Source organism: Dermacentor silvarum, chromosome 9, assembly GCF_013339745.2.
Source record: "Dermacentor silvarum isolate Dsil-2018 chromosome 9, BIME_Dsil_1.4, whole genome shotgun sequence".
In the NCBI taxonomy this organism is placed as follows: domain Eukaryota; kingdom Metazoa; phylum Arthropoda; class Arachnida; order Ixodida; family Ixodidae; genus Dermacentor; species Dermacentor silvarum.
The window spans coordinates 108744536-108752033 of record NC_051162.1 but is presented as its reverse complement, the minus strand read 5'-3'; the positions used below and the strand labels follow the sequence as shown (position 1 = coordinate 108752033).

Sequence of the window (7498 nt, the reverse complement as noted above, 5' to 3'; positions counted from 1 at the left end):
GGGGCTGCTAGTTTGTTTACGGGGCGGCTGACGACAACGCCTTTGAGAACATACGTGCCAACTCTTAAATTTTGTTTTTCGTTTTTATTGCTTACGAATTTGCGCTCGCACTACAATTTTACGAATGTTGCGTCAAGTTCTGGGAAATATAGATGCTGTGCCGAAAAAAATTTTAATAGCGACTAAAAATGTGGCGGCGACTTTAAAGACTTGAAAAAGAAACTGCATGCAAGAAAGAAATTGTGATGGTGACTGTGCCACCCTATTGTGGAAACGAAAATCGTCATATGTCATACGGGGCATTTTTCCTTTGAGCAAGTTTATTCAGACAATTTTCTGGAGCACACGAAATCGTCAACAGCAAAACCACTGAAAAAGTCAGATTTAACCTAAACACGGTGTTGGTTCTAACTTTTTTTCTTTGTTTGTTTTTTCTGCGGCAGCTTGTGTGCTGCTTTTCGAGGCAAATCATCGTATATGAAGTGCGTATGTATCCCATAAAAGGTATACTCTCAGCGCAAACTTCCCCCGCTATTTTTATGTTCGCGGTATCTTTACGAATTTTGAAGTTCAGAGCTTGGCAGTGTATTAAGAGAGAACACGAAGGATAAGCACGCGATAAAAACAGGCCGAACACTATCACGCCTGTTCATTATGCCAGCTCCCGCAGCCAGTAGAAAAGATGGCTGCCCCCTCAAAGCGCTGCAAATGCTGGTTTATTGGAATCAATGTATCTGGCGTTCTCGGCTATGCCACGTTTATGCAGGGTCGGACTTGTCAATCATCAACATCGACAGCGTCACCATCGACAACGCAGCGTTGGGACAGGAGGTGGCCGTGGACGCGAGAGTCCAAGTTCTCCGAACCTTTGGAAGCTATCCCGTCTTGGAAATATACGTCAACAACACGGGAGGAAACGTACTTCCGTGCTTCTACAGTTATCTGCCGAAGTAAGGGCATACAATTTTTTAGACGGCAGGCCTTCTGCCGTCTTCTGCCGTCTTATGCCGTCAGGCCTTCTGTTTTTAGACGGCAGGCCTATGTGATGGCTTCGCCAGGCCATTGAGCTCATTATACACCTCAAGGTGTAGGGTACGCATCACCAAATTGTCCCTAACTTTGTAGACTTTGTTCAGTACTTTTCTTGTGGGGGGAGGGGGGGGGTGACATGCTAAGAAAAAGTGCGAACCGGTGTAAATGTCACGCGAAGCTTCGGTCACCCACTCTGGGCTCAAGTGGGAATGCGTGTTTGCGTATTCATCAGTAGGAATTTTGAATCCGGCGTGCGGCTCTATAAACATCGCTTTGAAAAGCATTCATGCCACACAGGGCCTTGCCGGCTTTCGCTGCCTGGTCACATTTGTTACCAGTGAACAGAGCTGTTCGGTTTTGGGTTTTTCTCGCGTTCTCTTATGTTTTAGGGAGCACTCTCAATTCGCCCAGCTACCAATGTAAACACCCCCCCCCCCCCCCCCCCTAAGCGGACACAATTACATCAAGGAGCAGGGTATGAGAATCATTGCCATTGCGTATTTGCATGCACGATGGACATTGTTGTCGCGTCTGTTTGGGGACAGCCTCGTCATCTGGATCCACTAAAGCACGTCGTGTTTCGTGACTGCCGTGGAATCTACCACTGGACTGACGTAAATCCTAATCTAACATTTAACAGCTCATGCTTGGTACCTTTGAGAAAATAATAAGTAAGCAGCTGGGTTATATGTATATCGCTTCAATATCTCGCAGTTATTTATATAGTTTATTATTTATTTACATATTAGTTAGCCATTTTTATTTATTTCTTTATTTACATCCCTAAAAGGCAAATATGATGTTAGAGTAAGAAGCAGGCATAATTTAAGTTCACATCGTTGACGCGTACGGCGGAAAGGCTGGAGGAATAGTAAACTTAGAACATCCATCTGGCATGCAGAAAAATTAATACAGCCATACCAAAATGACGAGTAAATATAAATTATACAATGTTTGCAGTTCTAGGTATAGCTCGAATGTATATTGCTTGCTACATTGATGTGCCTGCGTGCGCGAGCGACAAATGTGACTGTGCGGCGCCATATATTGAAGTGAGCCAACATATATTCAAACACACCAACAACAAAGTTTTGTGCCATCAATAAAGCGAACTTTTTTTTTCTCTTGGCAAGGCATATTAAGCGGTCTAGTTTGTACGCATGTTAAAGTTGTTGAAACGTAAAAGTTGTATAAAGGCCGACTTTTGCAGAAGCATCTTTTCGTTTTTCGTACGTTTTTGTATCTCTGGGTGTAAGGCATAAAGTCAGTAGCAGTCTGGTATATGTACATGTCATTGCATTTGATAGGCTCTAAGGCTAGTAGCGCTTATGCAGCATGTTTACCTTAACGTGTCTCTTGTGTGTTAAGCAACCCCGTGATGTGTTATAACTTCTGATTTCCGCATACAAAAATATATTGTAGCCTCCTATTCTGAGAAAAAAGAAAGGCCTGACTCCAGGAGATTAGAGGAAAAAAGCTATGACTTCTCTGCATTGAGGTTATTTTAGGTTTCCTTTTTCATCTAAACAATGTAGCTAACGACGTGTAAGAAAGAACAGGTAGAAACGACACTCACAGCCTCAACATAGTTGGTCACTATCTCAGTCAGCGCGGATGTGTTTCATTTATCATCGGATGCATCGGCAGACTTTTCCACGTTCGCTTAAGCCACCATGTAGCGCACCTGGATGAAACAAGATATACAGCGATTCACATTTCCTGCTTCTTCAATCTTTTTCTTGCTTTTTTTTGCGAGAGCGAGAGCTTATGACCCCCGGACATTTATTGTCTCAAAGAAGGATTAACGAGGTCTTTATGCCTTTTACATTGAAATGGTCAACAAGCCAAAGTGCGAGGACTGTGGTAGTGAGAAGACCCTTAAACTCTCCGTGACGTCAGTGATTGCGACGAGGTCTGCTCCGGCCTAGGTAATCTATTATTGGCAATTGTGGCCTACACTGCATTCTGAAGGAGGTATAGGCTGAATTTCGCAAGTTTCGGCAGCTTTTGTTGAGCCATGACTGGCCAAACTACTAAGAAATACTTTGAAATCTGTGACCGTCACACTGAGGCGCAGCGCTGCTGTTCCGGGGCGAAAATTAAAAGCATGAAATCGTGAGTTTTACTTTTTGTCTAGTAATCAATCAACACTCACTCACTCGCTCACTCTATAAATCCATTAATCCATCCATCAATGCACTTCGTTATTCAATTACACAGAAAATTATACAGAAATATATGAAAATATATCCAAGAAACGCTAATTTCCGGTTAAATGAGAGAGTGAAACATGCAGGTCACCTGCGGAATTTTCATCAAAACAGATTGAAGCAATTGTGCAGCTTATAAGCTATTAGGATACACACAGTAAAACACAAAATGAAGGAAATACGTTAGAGAGGCTGGTTTTCAAAAGAAACAATTTGCAACTCTTAACGATACGTGCTGTTAGAACCCCCAGGGATAACATATTCCTATCTTTTTTTTTTGCCGCAGAATTCAATTACTCTTTTGCCATATACAATCCAACACTAATACAGGTCAATGTTGGCTTTGGAAGCATGTCTTGTACTGCATGATGGTATATAGAAGATGTTAGCAGAACATACAAGTTTGTACGTAAAGGATCAGTGGCTGCAATGGAGATCTTGTGGTTTCCTAGTGCTTTCACCGACAGCACACGTTGCCTTTAGAAAATTTTATTAGATACATCGTTAGCGGTGTACCAATTGAGTAATTGCTTTCAGAGCCCTCATGTATACATTTAGCAAATTATTGAAGTGCGTCATGTATGTCGCGCTCCAGGATTCTAGACAGTAAATAATACGGCAACGACAAAACAAAAAATACAGAGACAGATATTTCCAGGAGAAAACATTGCTTAGACTTAACGAGGGTGTAGCTTCCTGCACATATTCTGAATATGAGTTTGCCAGTGTAAATGTTGGTGAAATTATGGCACCCAAACGTTTGAAAGAAGCAACTTCTTGAATAGGAATAATCATTAAACTAATATTTACTTGACCAGTGTCTACATGTTTCTCCTCGAGTGGGAAACGTCTTATTATGTCTTCTCGCTGTTTAATGTCTATTTGTGTTGTACGAACTGGGACGAAATATTTGATAACTCAGACAGTATATCAGATATTATATCAGAAGAGTGGAAAGTAAGTTGACAGTATATGTAATTAAGCAGTGTTATCTGCATACATTTGAACCTCCGAGTTCTGAAGCGCGTTACAAAGATCAATTTACAACGAAATAACATTATTACTGTGAAATGAACGAGTATGCTGTTTTGAATAAGTACTTTATCAATCTGAAATAATTTAGTGCTGTAAGTGGACCTTTAAGGTGAATGAACCTGCGCAAATGGCCTTATCCGTCATTTGTATTCATGGCGCTACGCGTGATTAAGGGCTGTTATCGGAACCGGCTGGGTAGATGCGGCTGCACTGTCTTTTTCTCTGCCTGACCATCTCCTAGGGCAGGGCAGAAAATCGAATAACCTGTAACGGTTAACTGCCTTTCTCGTTGCATTCGTGTCATTCTGTTTGTCAGAATGATTGGCAAAGGCACCCACGCTTTACTTCTAACTAGACAGGTCTGGAGACATATTCAGCTGCGAGACAGTGTTGCATAGCTTCCTCCTGTGGATTCCGCAGCGCTTGAATTCTCATCAATTTGTTCATATACTCTCTGCAGAGAAGCGAGGCTTTGTAACGGCACGACGGCTGTGGAAGAAAAACTGAGTTCCGACTGGAACAACCGGTGCCCCATAAGAGCAGGTGGATACACCTTCCACCTCGTATTCAAGCTTCCTAGCGTTCCGTCCGCCGAGTCCTGCGTAGGGGTAAGTACATATATATATATATATATATATATATATATATATATATATATATACGTTTTGTATCACGACAGCTATACAAAGCAAGTGCATTGCTTATTATACCCAAATTGGAATCCCGCATGCCTCACTTTAGAAGACCAAATGAAGGCCTGCCTGCTGTGCAGAAAAATAGGTTGATCACATGTGCGTAGCATATATATATATATATATATATATATATATATATATATATATATATATATATGGTACTGATAATAGTGAGTAAATACCTCGATTTTGTTAACGTCAACGGTTTCAGCATATGCCTTGCCTTACGTGAGACTGAGACAATGTGATTTCACGGCACGGAGAGGCAACCTTAACGTTCCACACCCTGACTCAGTAGAAAAGGAAAGACAAAATGAACCTGTAAATTATGAATGCGTGCGGGCACTCGCGCGACGTTCTCAAGTTCCTGTTCCCATAATGCTGAATTTAGCGTCAAAAACACGGTTACAGAGAGGGGAGGACGCAAAAACAGTACGAGTGATTTATGTCCTTCCCTCGTTGTGATCGTTTTTTTCGCTCTAAATTCAATGTTATTTTGACGTGCACCAACAAGCCCAACGGCAAGTACTACGCCAGTTCTAAACTCGCGGAAAATAACGATTTATGTCCACCTCTTTGCGACCTTTCAGTTGACTTTCACTTTAAACGGCGATTGTGTTGAGCTCGTACTTGGGTCCGTGCTTCCAAGCCGGCATCTCTGCGCCTTGAACCCTCAGCAACTCGTTCGACATTTAGTCATTCCACATACGAGCGTATAAAGTAAACAACCTTATTAAAATCGATCCTAATGTGACATATGGCTCAAGAATGGTCCTTATATAAGACATAAGGGTAGCCTGGAAGATTTAAGAGATTCCGGGACAGGCAATTAGCCATCTACGAAATACTTCTGTCTATTTCGATGAGTTTTTGTAAATTCTGAATATTCATAATGTTGAAGAGTACTTATATACGTCATTTAATCAGGGCTGAAAACAAATGTTGCGAAATAGAACATTATGGTCTCCTGGGAGTGGTTAGTGCCGCCATTCTCTTCTAATTGATTTTCTTTTGGCGCATTTGCCGTGTTACAGGCGCCGCACCGTATACGCTATCATAGGATGGTGAATGTTTCGGTTAAATATAACCGGAATTGTTAGCTTTTAGTGGCACATCTTATCATACCCTCTGTCGCGCATTAGTGTTTTGAAGCCTGGTGTGAATTGTTTTGTAATATGAAGGGAAAGGCCAACGGTGCAATATCAAAGAGAGTTGTCTAAACAAAAAGTTGCCTAAATGCATTTCAATATAATAATGAAAGAACCAGGACTTTTTGCCAATACGCGATGACATACCTCCAATTTTGCTAATACTGTCGCTGTGAGAACTTATTCTAATGACATACAGTTTGGTTGAATACTTTTCAGCGCTATACATAACATTGAGGCGATGGTTATATTTTCACATTTTTAGTGATACAACGTTGTTGGGTGCTGCCCTGACCGGCGGGAGAAGAGGGACAACAGTGTATCATCATCATCATCAGCAGCAGCAGCAGCCTATATTTATGTCCACTGCAGGACGAAGGTCTCTCCCTACGATCTCCAATTACCCCTGTCTTGCGCTAGCTGATTCCAACTTGCGCCTGCGAATTTCCTAACTTTATCACTCCACCTAGTTTTCTGCCATCCTCGACTGCGCTGCCCTTCTCTTGGTATCTTTTCTGTAACCCTAATGGTCCACCGGTTATCCATCCTACGCATTACATGGCCTGTCCAGCTCCATTTTTTCTGCTTAATGTCAACTAAAATATCGGCTTACTCCGTTAGCAGGGTTTATAAGCAAGCCAGTCATTCACCCCCAACGTTCATTCGTTGCACGTAAAAAAAATTAAAGATAATGGTAGAGATATTGTTCACACATGTTTATTTGCTCCGGTGCGTATCTTCTCGAATAACCGGCGGCAAAAGACAGTCCCGTGCAGGTACGATTGAATACTATACGGTGTGTGCCTTATAATATTGTTCTTAGAGAGCGCTGTTGCTGCTGCTGTTGTTTTGGCAGCTCTTGTAGCTGTATCTTTAAAAGAACGGTTGCGGGCTTGTCTCTCTTGAATGTGCCTAGTGCGTTCGTGTTAAGATTGTTTTCTTCGCTGTTCTTTCTTTCTTTGTTATTCTTCCCCGAGTAGTGTATTTGGGATTTCGGGACAGCTGGCCTATCATTTTTTCTATATTTAAAAGAAAAGAAACACTATAGCACTTTCTTTTTACTTTCAGAATGGCGATCTGGTTTTCACTTTCAAAGTTAGGGACGAAGGTTATATTTTGGACTGCGTGACATTTCCCGTCAAGATTGATCGTCGTTGAATACCCCGTCAACTCTTCACAAATGCTTCCAGCTGCATTTTGCTGCAATGAAACTAATAAAGAAGTGGGACATTTGCCACCATAACTGGAGAGCTTTTCGTTGGTAACAGAAGTTTTTCTGAGAAACTACTGACGATTTATTTGGTTTCTTGACTTAATAGAGCCAGAGTGAAAACAATAAAATGCTCCATGTGCTAAAACGGGCAGCAAAGAAATACTT

General features: G+C 41.7%; 1 long non-coding RNA gene across 1 annotated transcript; it reads left to right on the top strand.

Moving 5' to 3' along the window:
• The first annotated feature begins 747 nt into the window (after positions 1 to 747).
• LOC125939965 (uncharacterized) lies at positions 748 to 7274 on the top strand. Its single transcript, XR_007463207.1, has 3 exons — positions 748 to 950; positions 4738 to 4885; positions 7189 to 7274. It is a non-coding gene; the product is annotated as an uncharacterized LOC125939965 (long non-coding RNA).
• Positions 7275 to 7498: the final 224 nt, after the last annotated feature.